General features: G+C 38.2%; 1 protein-coding gene across 4 annotated transcripts in view; it reads left to right on the plus strand.

Annotated features, from left to right (window-relative positions):
- Positions 1-16,591, plus strand: part of PPA2 (inorganic pyrophosphatase 2) — a 120,144-nt gene that overhangs the window by 8,502 nt on the left and 95,051 nt on the right. The window contains exon 1 of one of the 4 annotated variants that reach the window (XM_071215205.1): positions 13,814-13,880. The exons of the other annotated variants lie outside the window; for them this stretch is intronic. The gene's annotated coding sequence lies outside the window, so the exon portion shown is untranslated. Of the gene's footprint in view, positions 1-13,813; positions 13,881-16,591 lie in introns of those variants that run through there. 4 annotated transcript variants of the gene reach the window in all.

Raw genomic sequence — 16,591 nt, forward strand, 5'->3', positions numbered from 1 at the left:
ATATTTATAAAGGCCGAAAAACAGATGAAGGTATGGTTTTTGGTGAAGCAATGTTGAGGAAGTTCCAGCTTAGTGTATGTGCCAAGGGGATTATAGTTGGAAGAAGCTTATCTGCTCTGCAGAACCTCAGGGAGGTTCTGGGCATGCTGAACGACATAGGACAGAGGATTGATTTAAGTTTTACTGCAGAACAGCATGCAGCTGTTTACCAAGCAGACCTGGGATTGAGTCGTGGGTTAGTTCCTTCTATAGAAATTTTTTAAATTGTTTGACGGCAAGTAAGACAACTGATGGTGTTGCTGCCCCAAGTGAGCTCTCCACATTTCTTGCATTTATGGAAATTCCAGAGAAACAGCAGCTTCTTATTCATCTCAGCCAATCAACAAGCCTCTCCATCTATATAGAGTTCCCAGTTGACTTTTCTAGTCCCTTATTCACACAGTCAAGGGTCGCCTCTAACTTTCAGGCTCTGATCCCCACTACACCACCAAAACGGCTTTTGTCAAGACCACTTGTGACCTTGTGCCAAGCTTAATAATGAATTTTATGTCCTCATTGCACATGGTGTAGCATACTTTTCACAGTCAATCCCTTTCTCCTCCTTGAAACACTTTTTTTTCTCTTTACTTCAGGGACAACACTCTCTCTTAGTTATCTCTTTTGATATCTGCTCCTTCATAGTCTCTCTTGCTGGAACTTTATCTTTTTCTCAACTCCAAACTTTTTAATGCCCTGGGTTCAGTAATTGAACTATCTATCAATACTCTCTGTAGGTCAAGAGTTGGAAAACGTTTTCTGTAAAGGGCCAGATAGTAAATATTATAGGCTTTGAGGGTCATCTCTGTTGTTTTATTGCAAAAGCAGCTATAGAAAATAAGTAAATATATTGGGGGGCTGTGTTCCCACAAAACTTTATCTGCAAAACCAAAATCAGGTCAAGGACTGGATTTTGTGCCACAGTTTGCTGACCTTTGCTCTAGGTGATCCAATCCCATAGTTTTATTTTATTTTATTTTTTTTAAATTTTTTTATTTTTTATTGACTTTGTAATAATATTACATTAAAAATATATATGTGAGGTCCCATTCAACCCCACCCCCCCACCCCCCCCTCTCCCCCCCCCCAACAACACTCGTTCCCATCATCATGACACATCCATTGAAATCCCATAGTTTTAGATACCATTTATGACAAGGTTTGTAACTCTAACCCCAATCTCTCCCAGAACTCAAGGTTTATACATCTGGCTGTCTCCTGTCTTCACTTGTCTAAGAAGCATCTCAAAGATCTCAAGAAGCATCTTTGCATATCTTGAGGGTAACTCGTGCAAAACTGAACTCCTGATTCCTCCAATTTTCCCCCCAACTTGTTTCTCTGTCTTCACATCCAGAACCAATAATCAAGAAGTCATTCTTATCTGGCCTCTTTTCCTCTTAGCCCTATATCTAGTTCATAGGCCAATCCTGTCAGGTCTGTTTTTGAAATGCATCCGAAATACAATACTTTTCTCTACTTCTACTGTGTTCGTCTGTGCTGCCAACATCTTTTACCTGATCAGTTGCAGTAACCTCTTAATTGGTCTCTCTGCTTCTACTCTTGCCCCTGCAGTCTGCTTTCCACATAGTACTCAGAGTGATCCTTTTAAAATGTAAGTCAGATCTTGTCTAGGTTCTGCTCAAAACTCCAGTGGCTTTCATTTCACTCAGAATAAATCCAAAATGTTTACCACAGTCTGCAAAGTCCTGTGTGATCTAAAACTAGGCTCTACCACTCTAAATTTCACTCTTCCCTTTTTTCACTGTGCTCCAGTCAGCCTGGTCTCCTTGCTCTTTCTCAAACATGACATGCATGATTTATCCACTTACAGCTTGGTAGGGGTTACACACTTGGAAGGATCAGTTCATATGCAGTACATTGCCTGTAACAATGTTAATTAAAATTCTCTTTCTTTAAAAAAAGGAAAAAAATTCAATCCCTGGTACCTCAAAAAAAAAAAAAAAAAGGCTCAGCCCCTCTGGAGCAGGAAGAAGGAGGCCTCAGCACACCTATGCTTGCTGTTCATGTAATGCTCCTCCCTGAATATCTCCTTGACTCACTCCTTCACCTGTGCTGAAATGTTACCTATCAGAAACTTTCCCTGAAAAAATAATATTTCTTCCATTATTCACTATTCTCTTGCACTGATTTATTTTCTTTCTTTTTTTAAAAAAATAACATTTATTATTTCACATAAGTTATCCAGAGGTAAGATTTCTCCGGTGTTACCTCACTGCTCATATCAATTTACTTTTCATTTTCACATTTTATTATACCTTGCAGTCTGATTGTTATGCAGTTTCACAAAAGATGTGATAATATCTTGTTAAAGAGGGATGATTTCTTCTTACGCACCTTTTTTTTTTTTAGTTTTATTGAAGTATCTAATTTGTACATGAACATACATAAACAATAAGTTTATAGTAATCGTTGTGAACTTACAAACCGAAAACATGCATGTTATTATACAGGTCTCCCTGTATACACATCTGCATTTCCCTAATAGACAGTGATATTGAATATTTTTTCATGTGCTTTTTGGCCATTTGTATTTTCTTTGGAAAAATGTCTGTTCAAATCCTTTCCCGTTTTTAAATTAGGATGGTTGTCTTTTTATCATTGAGTTGTGTGATATCTTTGTGTAACATGGACATCAAAACCCTTATTGTATATGTGTTTTTCCAAATATTTTCTCTTTTTGAGTAGGCTGCCTTTTTACTTTCTTGAAAAAGTCTTTTGAAGAACAATAGTGTTTAATTTTGAGGAAGTCCCATTTATCTAATTTTTCATTCGTTGGTTGTGCTTTGGGTATAAGGTTAAAGAAACTTAGACCAACCAGAAGATATTAAAGATGTCTCCCTACGTTTTCTTTGAGGAGTTTTACAGTTGTAGATTTTATGTTTAGGTCCTTGATCCATTTTGAGTTAATTTTTGTATAAGGTATGAGATAGGGACCTTCTTTCTTTCTTTTGGATATGGACATGCAGTTCTCCCAGCACCATTTATTGAATAGACTGTTCTGGCCCAGCTGGGTTGGCTTGGCAGCCTTGTCAAAAGTTACCTACTGTAGATGTGAGGGTCTGTTTCTGAGTTCTTGATATGGTTCCATTGATCAAAATATCTGTCTTAGTGCTAGTACTATGCTATTTTTAACACTGTGGCTAAGTAATATGTTTTAAAGTCAGAAAGTGAGTGTCCTCCAAATTCATCTTTTTAAAGATTTTTTTTTTTTTATTCTTTGGGGCTCCTTCCTCTACCAAATAAATTTGATAACTGGCTTTTTCATTTATGCAGAAAGCCTGTTGGAATTTTTATTGAGATTGCATTGAATCTGTAAATCAGTTTGGGTAGAATTGACATCTTTTTTTTTTTTTTAAGATTTATTTTTTATTTATTTCTCTCCCCTTCCCCCTTCCCCCCCGTCCCGGGTTGTCTGCTCTCTGTGTCCATTCACTGTGTGTTCTTATGTCTCCTTGCTTTCTTGTCAGTGACTCTTTTTGTCGAGTCATCTTGCTGTATCAGCTTTCCATGAATGCAGTGCCACTCTTGGGCAGGCTGCCCTTTTCACACAGGGTGGCTCTCCTTGAGGGGTGCACTCCTTGCGTGTGGGGCTCCCCTACACGGGAACACTCCTGCATGGCACAGCACTCCTTGTGCACATCAGCACTGTGCACAGGCCAGCTCACCACATGGGTCAGGAGGCCCTGGGTTTGAACCCTGGTCCTCCTATATGGTAGGCGGATGCTCTATCAGTTGAGCCAAATCCACTTTCCAGAATTGACATCTTAATGATATTTAATCTTCCATTTATTTAGGTCTTTTTTGGTTTCTTATATCAATGTTTTATAGTTTTCTGAATACAGGTCCTTTATGTCCTTGGTTAAGCTTATTCCTAAATATTTGAATCTTTTAGTTGCTATTATAAATGAAAATTTTTTTCTGGCTTCCTCCTCAGATTACTCATCAGTAGTGTATAGAAATAACTACTGATTTTTTGCACTGATTTGTTTTCCTTCATAGAGCCAGTCGTACCTAAGATAGGTATTGTTTCCATCCTTCCACTAGAATATAAGTTCCATAAGAGCAGGGAAATTGACTTTCCAGTAGCTTGGTGTATTGTATGTGTACAATAAATTTACTGAGTGAATGAATTTAAGGAAACTTATAAGTTAAATAGGAAAAAAGAAATAAGAGAATTTGAATTTAAAAAATCAATTAGGCAGTTCTGGGAAGATGGCAGACTAGAAAGACATGGGACTGCTTTCTCTGCCAGAAAAAAGAGCTGGAGGACAGGCTGAAATGGCCTGGAAAAAGATCTGGGATTTAGGACAGCAGGCAAAGGTTGAACACAACCCAGGAGAGAGAGGGACAAAGGAGGAGAATCATGACAGTTGCAAAACTGTTGAAATCAGCAGCTACTACTGCTGGCACCCTCCCGCACACTAAAGACACTTTAGAATTCTCAAGCCTTTGAGCCAGCTTCAGACAAAGGGGGACTCCAGGGATCCACTGCCCCAGGAAAGGGGTGAGGGAGGGACACAGCCTAAGGCTGGCTCAGTTTCTGACCCACAAATTTGGTCTGCTTCCAGGGAGAGTGGGACCACACCGTTGTTTGCCCTAGGAGACAGCACTGGACTGGAGAGATCTGACCCTTCCAATTTCCTTCTCTATTAACCAGGACTGATTGTTGAGGATGTAGAGGGGGATGGAATTATTTCCTGTCCAAAAAAAGGGAGGGGGCAGGCAGAGAAGGTTGAGAAAGTTTGAATTACAAGGGTCTTCACCTCCAGGCAGGAACCTCTACCACGTTGATTGGGTCACTGTTGCAGCAAACAGTCTGAAAAGGCATTGAATTGAGAAGGCTGCCAAAGAACACCATCTACTGGCAGACCATTTAAGTGCATGTGAGAAAATTAAAAATAAGAGAGGCTTCTCCCCACCTCAGTAGCCTCCCTTCCCAAGGCCCCGGGAAGCAGGTCTGCAAACCATTACTGGGTCCACAGCCCAGTTTTCAGCAACTAATAGGGACAATCCTAATGGTCCAGGTCAAGCCAAGAATCAAAGAGCAACAGTAACACAGCCTCCTGCCACTAAATCTCTACAAAAGAGAAAGAAATTGAGCATCTGAGTGAACTACCATCCTAATCAGATGCCTAGACATCAGCAAAAAATTATGAGCCTTACTAAGAAAATGGAAGACATGACCCAAGAAAAAGAATATATCAATGCCCCAGAAGAGAGGCAGGATTTGAGAGAACAATTAATGAGATGCACACAAATTTCCAAAATCAAATTCATGAGTTGAAAGACAGTAAAGAGATAAATGGCATCAGCTATAGTAAACTATAATGGAAACTATAGTCCACGGTTGGTGACAGTGCTCCAATATGTATTCATCAATTGTAACAAATGTACCATACTAATGAAGGATGTTGTTAATGTGGGAAGGTAGGGTGGGGGAGGGAAAAGGACATATGGGAATCACTGTATTTTTTATGTAACATTATGTAATCTAAAGCTTCTTTTAAAAAAGGTAATTTTAAAAAGTTAAAAAAGAAAACAAAGAAGACAGTGAGCAAGCACAAAGAAGAATTTGAAATCCTGAATAGAAAAGTAACAGAGTTCATGGGAATGAAAAATACACCAGGTGAGATTAAAAACACATTAGAGGCACACAACAGCAGACTTGAAATGACAACAGAAAAGAGTAAGTGATGCTGAAGACAGAACAGCTGAAATTGAAGAGAGAAATGGAAAAAATTGAGCAGGGCTCAGGGAGTTGAATGATAGCATGAAACACAGCAACATACTTATCCTGGGAGTTCCAGGAGGAGAATCCAAGGGAAAAGGGGCAGAAAGAGTATTTGAGGAAATAATAGCTGAAAATTTCCAACTGTAATGAAAGAAATGAACTTACATGTCCAAGAAGTGCACCGTACCCCAATCAGAATAAACCCAAAGAGACCTACTGAAAGACTTATACTACTCAGAATGTCAAATGTCAAAGATAAAGAGAAAATTTTGGAACAACAAGGGAGTAGCAAACCATCACATACAAGGGATACCCAGTAAGACTCACCATGGAGGTGTGAACACAGTGGTAGAATACTGAAAGTGAAAAACTGCCAGCTGAGAATTCTTTATCCATCAGAATTGTCCTTTGAATATGAATGTGAGTATAAAATTTTCACAAACAAAATGAAACTAAGAGAGTTCATAAAAAAGAATCCATCTTTGCAGGAAATATTAAAAGAAACCTTACACCCTGAAAGAAAAAGACTAGAGAGTGAGGCTTGGAGAAGAATATAGAAGAAAGAAGAGCAGAAAGAACCAAAAGAGTAAAAAGAAAGACAAAAGTAATGGTATGACGTAAGAAAACCAAAGAGGAAAATGGTGGGAGTCAAAAAGCTTTTATAGTAATATCATTGAATGTGAATGAATTAAACTCCCTAATCAAAAGATACGGGCTGAAAGAATTGTTAAAAAAACATGAGCCACCATATGCTGCTTACAAGAGAATCACCTTAGACCCAGTGATACAAACTAGCTGAAAATGAAAGGTTGGCGAAAGTTTCCACACAAATAGTAACAAAAAGAGAGCAGGGGTAGCTGTACTAATATCAGACAAAAAAGACTTTAAATGCAAAAAAGTTAGGAGATACAGAAGACCATTATATGTTAATAAAAGGGACAATCCACCAGGAAAGAGTAACAGTCATAAATATCTATGCACCTAACCAGGGTGCGCCAAACTCTGGCAAAACTGAAGGGAGAAATAGACATCTTTATAATAATTGTTGGAGACTTCATCATACCACTCACATCATTAGATAGAACAACTAGACAGAAGATTAAGGAAACAGAGAACTTGAAGAATATGATAAATGATTTAGACCTAACAGACATATACAGAACACTGCATCCAAACTTGGGGGTTATATATTCTTCTCAAGTGCCCATGGATCTTTCTCCAGGGTAGATCACATGTTGGGTCACAGTGCAGATCTCAGTAAATATAAAACAATTGAAATTATACAATGCACCTTCTCACCCCATAATGGGAAGTAACTGGAAATCAGTAATAGGAAAAAGGTAAATTCACAAATGTCTGGAGGCTAAACAAAACATTCCTAAGTAATGAGTGGGTCAAAGAGGAAATTGCAAGTGAAATCAGTAAATATATTGAGACAAATGAAAATGAGAACACAACTTATCAAAACTTACGGGATACTGAGCGATGTGACTCAAGCAGTTGAGTCTCTGCCTCCCACATGGGGGGTCTGGGGTTTTGTTCCCAGTCCCTCCTAAAGAAGACAGAGGGGCAAAAAGCAGACAATGAGCAGACATCAAGCAAAAGCAATGAACAGCAGCAAGCAAAAACAATGAGCAGTCAATGAGCAAAGGCAACAAGCAAGACAACGAACAAAACGAGTAGAAAATGAGTGGAGAGCAGATATGACTTAAGTAGTTGAGTGCCCACGTCCCACACTAGAGGTCTCAGGTTCGGTTCTTGGTGCCTCCTAAAGAAAAAACAAACAGACAGCAGACAATAAGGAAAATACAACTAGCAGACAATGAAAAAAAAAAAAAAGAGCAGACAACAGGTGCAAACAATGAGCAAAAGCAATAAGCGAAAAAACAGCAAACAGATGAGGGAGCCATCTGTGGGGGGTGAGGGAACTTATGAGATACAGTGAAGGCAGTTTTGAGAGGGAAATTTAAAGCCCTCAATATTAACAAAGAAAAAAAGAGCTAAACTCAAAAATTTAACTGAACAACTACAGCAACTGGAAAAAGAACAGCAAACCAATCCCAAAGCAAGCAGAAGGAAAGAAATAATAAAGGTTAGAGCAGAAAGAAATGAAATTGAGAACAACAACAACAACAAAAACAATAGGGAAAATCAGCAAAACCAAAAGCTGGTTCTTGGAGAAGACCAATAAAAGTGACAAACCCCTAGGTAGAATAACAAATAAAAAGAGAGAGGATACAAAAAATATAATCAGAAACGAAAGGGGTTAAGTTATAACTGAGCCCACAGAAATAAAAATGATCATAAGAGGCTATTATGAGAAACTGTATGCTAATAAACTGGACAACCTAGGTGAAATGGACAAATTCCTAGAAATGCACCAGCAACCTACATGGACACTAAAAGAAATATAAAAACTTGAACAAACCAATCACATTTAAAGAGATTGAATCCATCATAAAAAATCTCCCAACAAAGGAAAGTCCAGAATAATCAGTTGGCTTCACAGGTGAATTCTACCAGGCATTTTGAGAAGAATTAACACTAATCCTGTATAAACTCTACCAAAAAATTGCAGAGGAGGGAAAATTACCCAACACATTTTATGAAGCCAACATCACCTAAAACTAGATGAAACACTACAAGAAAAAAATTACAGAGCAGTCTCTCTAAAGAACATAGATGCAAAAATTCTCAACATATATGCAAATACAGTTAACAGCATATCAAAAATTATTTTTAGATTAACTTAATTATCTTTTTTTAAAGTTAATAGATCACACAAAATATTACGTTAAAGAATATAAGAGGTTCCCATATACCCCCCACCCCGCTCTTCTGACATCAACAACCTTTTTCATCATTGAGGCATATTCATTGCATTTGGTGTATACATTTTTGAGCACTGCTGCACCACATGGATAATAGTTTACATTGTAGTTTACACTCTCCCCCAGTCCATTCAGTGGGTTATGGCAGGGTATATAATGTCTAGCATCTGTTCCTGCAATATCATTTAGGTTAACTCCAAGTCCTGAAAATGCCCCACATCACCTCCCTTCTTCCCTCTCCCTGCCTTCAGCAACTACTGTGGGCACTTTTTCCACATCAGTGAAACAATTTCTTCCATTGCTAGAGTCACAACAGTTCTGTAGTAGACTACCAGTAAGTCCATTCTAATCCACATTTTATTCCTCCATCCTGTAGACCCTAGGATGGTGATGTCCACTCCACCCCTATATCAAGAGGGGGCTTAGATCCCACATGGATGATGGATGCAATTCTCCTGCCTGGAGTTGTAGTCACTCTCAGTTCCCTGATGTGGTGGTTGACCATCTTAACCTCCCTGTGAGCTGACCTGGGTAAGTCCAGTGAACCAGAGAGTAGGCATTGCAACTCTGCTGAGGCTCAGGACCCAGCTGGCTCATGACCAGTCCAGAGATTCAAGTCTCCTGAGTATACACCAACCCCAGTGACAACCACAGTTTCAGTAGAAGTGACGGAAGAGGCATGTGTAGAAAGGCCACATCCAAGTCCAACTCCATCACACTCAGGAACATAAATTCCAAAATAGGGCCCACAGATATGGCACTGAACGCTAGAGCCATCTGCCATGACCATAGAACCTGTGGGTCTCCTTAGCCCTCAGGAGCACCAGTACCTGGGGTTGTATCTACTTTGGCTGTCTCTGGGGTTGTGTGAGGCGTGCATAAGCACGGCCCCTCTGATAACCTCCTGACTCTCTTTTGAAGACTCTTAGCCATATCAACTCATTTGTCTTTGCCATTTCCCCCTTTTATTCAAGGTCAAAAAGCAGTTTTTAATACCTATCCTACATGTAGGCTAAGATATTCTGCTGGTCTGAGTTGACCCTTTTATTCAAGGTCTCTTTCTAGTTACACTACCAGTTAGTGATTGGTAGTAATCCCTTGGCGCCAGGGAGGCTCATCCCTGGGAGTCATGTCCCACACTGGGGGGAAGGTAATACATTTACATGCTGAGTTTGGCTTAGAAAGTGACCACATTTGAGCAACATGGAAGCTCTCAGGAGGTAACTCTTAGGCACCCTGCAGCTCTAGGTCTACTTCATGTATCAAGCACACAGGCTTATAAGGATAGTCGTCAGTATCAAGGCCTCATCATTGGACCATCTTCTTCATTGATCTTTGTCATTGTGCTTGGGGATTGTTGTTATTCCATTGGGGAATGTGACAGAGCTCCCCTGGGTAGGAACTCAGCACTCCCTCAGTTGTCATTTGTAACTGTAATTACTATGAAAGTACACAACATGTATCTGAACATATTTATGTACCCTATATACGTGTCCTGGAGAACTCCCTCCCAACCATGTGCCGCCCATCAATAAGACTGCACTCCAGTGTTCCTCCCCTGCCATAGCTGGACTTCTTTGTGGTCCAAAACTTCTTAAAAAATGAAGCCTAATATATTGTCAAATTCAATTAATAGGAAAATAAAATATAATGATGGGTTTAAAGATTAGAAATAGAATACTAATTTAGAAAAACTAAAATAAAGTGAAAATGAATTAGTGTATTTAAAAATGAAAAATATTATATAGCTTTGGTTTTGCATTTTGCCTTTCATCACTTTAATATGTGTTGCCCTGTATGTACAGTGGCAAGGCAATTTCTTTCATTTCTTCTTCAGTGTCTACATCCTTTTTTTTTTTTCTAATTTAAAATTTTGTCTTCAAAAAGATTTTAGATGACAGTAATTCACATATACAATATAGGGCACTCCCATATATCCAACATCGGACCCTTTTTCCCCTTCCCCAGCAATGATCTTTTTACATGTTCGTGTTATATTTGCTGCAGCTAATGTACAGATATTGAAAATAGCTATTAAACATGGTTCCATTTTGGTTTACATTATGGTTTATATTTAGACTGTATAAATTTCTACATTTTTAGTTACCTTATGTTTTATATTATGGTTTACATTTTAGCCTATAGACTTTTTATACATTTTTGGTGTAATTTTATACGTCCTATATTCATCATTGCATGATCCTGTGTTCCAAAACTTACACATCACGACCAAGTGAGATTTATTCCTATCTTCAAAAGATAGGAATAGAAGGGAAATTCCTCAATATGATAAAAGGCATATATGGAAACCACGCAGCCAACATCATACTCAATGAGGAAAGGTTGAAAGCTTTCCCTCCAAGATCAGGAATAAGATAAGGATGCCCACTGTCACCAGTGTTATTCAACATTGTACTAGAAGTTCTAGCTAGAGCAGTTTGACAGAAAAAAAAAAAAAAAAAAATTAAAGACATCCAAATAGGAAAAAAGGAAGTAAAACTCTCACTATTTGCAGATGATATGATCTTGTATTTTAAAAACTCTGAAGTACCTATGACAAAGCTACTTCAGCTAATAAGTGAGTTCAGCAAAGTGGCAGGATACAAGATCAACATGCAAAAATCAGAAATGTTTTTGTACACTAGTATTGAACAATGTGAGGGGGAAATCATGAAAAAAATTCCATTTACAATTGCAACAAAAAGACTCAAATACCTAGGAATCAATTTAAACCAAAGAAGTATAGGACCTAGATACAGAAAACTATAAAACAATGCTAAAAGAAATCAGTGATGACCTAAACAAATGGAAAGATATTACCTGTTCAGGGACTGGAGGACTAAATACCATGAAGATGTCAGTCCTACCCAAACTGATTTATAGAGTCAGTGCACTACAATCAAAATTCTAGCAGCCTGCTTTACAGAAAAGAAATAGCAAAGGCAATTACCAAATTCGTTTGGAAGGAAAAGGGCACCTAAATAGCCAAAAGCATTCTAAAGAAGAGTAATGTGGTATGACTTTCACTGCCTGACCTTGAAACATATTACAAAGCTAAATGGTCAAAACAGCATGGTACTAGCATAAAGATAGACACATTAATCAGTGGAATAGAATTGAGAGTCCAGAAGTAAACTCTCACTTCAACGGTTAACTGGTTTTACTAACTTACCAAGTGCACACTGATGTGACAAAACAGTCTCTAACAAATGGTGCTGGGAGAACTGGATATTCATAACCAAAAGAATGAAAGAGGCCTCCTATCTCACTCCCTATACAAGAATCAATTCAAAATGGATCAAAGGCCTCAATATAAAAGCCAGGATCATAAAACTATTAGAAGAAAATGTAGGGGAAACATCTTAAAGACCTTGTGGTAAATGGTGGTTTTAGACCTTACATCCAAAGCATGCACAACAAAAGAAAACATAGATAAATTGGACCTCCTCAAAGTTAAACACTTTTGCACCTCACAGGACTTTGTTAAAAGGGTGAAAAGGCTAGCTGGCTCAATGGGAGAAAATATTTGGAAATCACATATCCAATAATATCCATGATTTATAGAGAGATGTTAAAACTCAACAATAAAAAGACAAATGACTCAATTAAAAATTGGGCAAAAGACTACATTTGTCCAAAGAAGAAATAAAAATGGCAAAAAAAACACAAAACATATGCAAAAATGTTTGCATTACTCATGATTAGGAAAATGCAAATCAAAAGTACAATGAGATATCGTTTCATACCTATCAGAATGGCCACTATTAAAAAGACAGAGAACTACAAGTGTTGGAGAGGATGTGGAGAGATAGTAACAGTTATTCATTACTTGTGGGAATTCAGAATGCTGCATCCACTGTAGGGGACTGTGGAGGGACTGTTTGCCTGTTCCTAAAGAAGCTGAATATAGATTTGCAACATGACCCTGAAATACTGGTATGTACCAGTACTGAAATACTGGGTATATACCCAGAAGAATTGAGAGCAGTGAAATGAATAGACACGTGCTTACCTATGTTCATAGCGGCATTACTCACATTTGCCTAAAGTTGGAAACAAACCAGGTGCTTATCAACTGATGAATGAATAAATAAACTTGTGTATTCACACAATGGAATATTATACAGTGGTAAGAAGAAATGAAGTTGTAAAGCATATGACAACATGGGTGAACATAGAGAACATTATGTTGAGTGAAGCATGCCATATGTATGATTCCATTTATATAAAATGTAAATATAAATCAATTTATAAAGATGAAATTTGATGAGTGGTTATGTAGTGCTAGGGAAGACATGCTAAGGGGTGTGGAATTTTTCCTTTTGAAGTAATGAAAAAACATTTTTTGTGATGATGAATGCACAACATTGTGATTATACTAAAAACCATTGATTATATTGCTTGTACACTTTAAATAGATCATATGATGTGATGTATATCAATAAAACTGCTTAGTAAATAAATAATTGTAACATAAAAGCCAGAAGTAGCAGCCATGTATACAAGGGGAAACAGAGAGAGATTGAGAGGTGAAGAATTTTCTTGCTTATTTGTCTGTTTTTTGTTTATTATTATTATTATGGAAATAATGAAATACTCTAATAATCAATGACAGGATAAATGCACAACTGTGTGATCATACCAGATACCATTGATTGTCCACTTTGAATGAATTGTGTGCTTTATTAATATGTATCAATAAAATTGATTTGTTAAAAATCAAATAGGTGTTCTCTAGGATTTTACAAGCTATTGTATTCATTAAAAAGAAAGAGTGGTTATGAGGAAAAGGCAGTCTGAGAACTAGTACTCTTGGAAATTAAAATGTGATTGTTAAAGAGTTCAATAGAAAGGTTTAGAAGAAAAGGTAAAAAAAACTTTACCAGAAGTAGAACAAAATGGCAAAGGAGCAAAAAGGAGTTAGAAGAGACATGGACTTTCAATCTGGAAGTCCAACATTTGACTAATATGAATTCTAATCTCAACAGTCCTGGGAGGGAAAAAACAATTATCTGCAAAGAATGAGAATCCAAATGGTAAATGACTTCTCATCAGCAACACTGGGTGCTGAAGACTGTGCAGCAATGCCTTCAAAATTCTGACAGAAAATAATTTTCTTCCTACAATTCTTTGCTTAGTCAACTATCAATCTGGGATGAGGACTGAATAAAGACATTTCAGATATTCAACGACTTGGGAAGTTTAACTGACATAACAACCCCTTTAAAGAGGACATGCCAGGATATGCTCCTTCAAAACAAGTAAGTGAAACAAAAAGGATGAATGCATGTATGTTAGTCAGACAAAGGGGTGCTAATGCAACATACCAGAAATCTATTGGCTTTTATAAAGGGTATTTATTTGGGGTAAAAGCTTATAGTTACCAGTCCCTAAAGAGTCCAACTCAAGGTACCATAAGAGGTGCTTTCTCACCAAAAATGGTTGCCGATGTCTGTGAAGGTTCAGCCTTCCTCTTCCATTTAAAGCCCTGAGGCCCCAACTTCTTCCCATCTTAGCTTAGGCTGGCATAATAGGATCGTCTCTCTTCCCAGGGCTTTCTCGGTGCTGCAAACTATCAGGCGAGTGGCGCATCTCTCTTCCAGGGGCCTCTGGAGCTTCTTCCATGCCTATACTCTTCTCAGGTATCTGCTTCTGTGTCAGAGTCTGTTTATCAAATCACCAAGGGGGTGAGGACTCAACCTTGCATGCCTTTATGATGTGGTCAAATCAAAGCCCTGATCTTGGTTTAATCAAGTAAATGTAAAGCCTTTGAATTTAACACAGTCAAAGGGTATCATACCCAGAGGAACAGACCAGTTTATAAACATAATCTATGATCTCCTTTTGGAATTAATAAACAATATCAAATTGCAGGAGCATGGAATCCAGAAAACAGTACATCTAACCTGGAGACCAGAGAAGCAAAATTTTGGGATGCCAAGAGAGCATCCAGTCTAGATTGCGCAGGGTAGAGAGTTCCAGTAGGAGCTATTTTGGATAAAAAGAGGATTTCATAGTTTTGATGGCATTTTAGTTTGCTAAAGGCTGCCAGTGTAATGCACCAGAAATGAGTTGGCTTTTACAATAGGATCTATTAGATTAAAAGTTTACAGTTCAGAGGCTGAGTAAAATGTCCATATCAAGGTATCAGGTGACTCTATCCCCGAATGTCAGCCACTGGTGATCCTGGACTCCTGTCGTGTGGCAATACACAATGGCTACTCTTCCCAATACCTCCAGGCCACATTGTTTTCAGCTTGTTCTCTGTGGGCCTGCTCTCTCAGCCTTTCCATCAATTTTAGCCTCTAGCCTCAGGGACCTCTTTTTCTGTTCTCTACAGCTTTTTTCTGTGTCTGTGGCCTTTTATTCCTCCATTTATAAAGGACTCCAGTAAGAGGATTAAGACCCACCCAGGGTTATGCAATCTAATCAAAGACCCTTAATTTAGTCAAAAGTTCCCACCTACAGTAGGTTTACAAGCACAATAATGGATTAGCTCTAAGGGCATGATCTTCTGGGGTCCACCACCACAGATGGTATCTGTGAGAAATTGAAATAGTATATAGATATAATTTTGACTGACAGTGCAAGCAGTGCAAGAAATAAGCACAAGATAAAATAGAAGCTGAACAAGAAAGGAAATTTAGTTAAAGCATCATATTTGGCCAGTGCTTCTCAAACTTGCCTGAATGTTTTAATTACTTGTGGATGCTAAAAATATAGATATCCAGGTCTGTCTTCTTGAGATTCTGATTCATTTCATATAGGGTGGGGGCCCAGGAATCTGTACTCTAACAAGCATTCCAGGTTTTTCTTATTCTTAAAAAATTTTGGAAATATACTAATAGAAAAAGCATAGAAAATGCAGTATAGTTACAGAACATCTTATCAGCTTTGAAAATGAAAAAAAAAGGTTGCAGAAGACAAAAAATGAGAGAGAATTATGAAAGAGGTAAAGACAGATTAGTAGGGAGTCAAGAAATATTATGTATGTTTGGTAGGACAAGAAATAAAGGTGTAAAGTGTCCAAAGTAATCAATAGAGTATTTTAGATAATGAAGTTCTAGCCTAAGATGTATCATTAATTTACTCTATGACTCTCAGAAATGGCTGTCACTTATGTGTGCTTCAGTGCTAGTGTCTTTAAAAAATGGCATCCATTGCCTTAGGGCTTGCTCCTTAGAACATATCTCTGTCTGTGGTTCATATGTATATTATAGATTTCCCCTTTCATTTTATAGAGGACCAGGATTCATAGAATATACCTTTTTTTTTTTTAAGATTTATTTTTTACATTTATTTCTCTCCCCTTCCCCCTGCCCCCCCCATTGTCTGCTCTCTGTGTCCATTCGCTGTGTGTTCTTCTGTGTCCGTTTGCATTCTTGTCAGCGGCACCAGGAATCTGTGTCTCTTTTTGTTGCGTCGTCTTGCTGTGTCGGCTCTCTGTGTGTGCGGCCCTACTCCTAGGCAGGCTGTGCTTTCTTTGTATGGGGCAGCTCTCCTTACGGGGCATACTACTTGCACATGGGGCTCCCCTACACTGGGGACACCCCTGCTGCATGCATCAGCACTGTGCGTGGGCCAGCTCATCACACGGGTCAGAAGGCCCTAGATTTGAACCCTGGACCTCCCATGTGGTAGGCGGATGCTCTATCAGTTGAGCCAGATCTGCTTCCCTAGAACATATCTTTAAACCCACCTTTAGAGAATCTTCACAATCTCTAAATGGAGCATAACAGCGTATTAATAGCACTAACACTAAAAAATTGTAATGGGTTGTCATCTCCATCATTTTTCCGCTGAATAAATGATTAGCTTTGTAAATGTGCCAGAGGATTCCTTTGTGCTTATATTTACTGTATGATGGTGGTGATGGTGATAGTGATGATGTAGTAATACATGTCCACTCTTCTCAGCTAGTCTATGAGTTCTTTATGGGCATGGATTACTGTTTAGTTCTTTTACATCCCAG

The sequence above is a fragment of the Dasypus novemcinctus genome, chromosome 1, assembly GCF_030445035.2.
Source record: "Dasypus novemcinctus isolate mDasNov1 chromosome 1, mDasNov1.1.hap2, whole genome shotgun sequence".
NCBI lineage: Eukaryota > Metazoa > Chordata > Mammalia > Cingulata > Dasypodidae > Dasypus > Dasypus novemcinctus.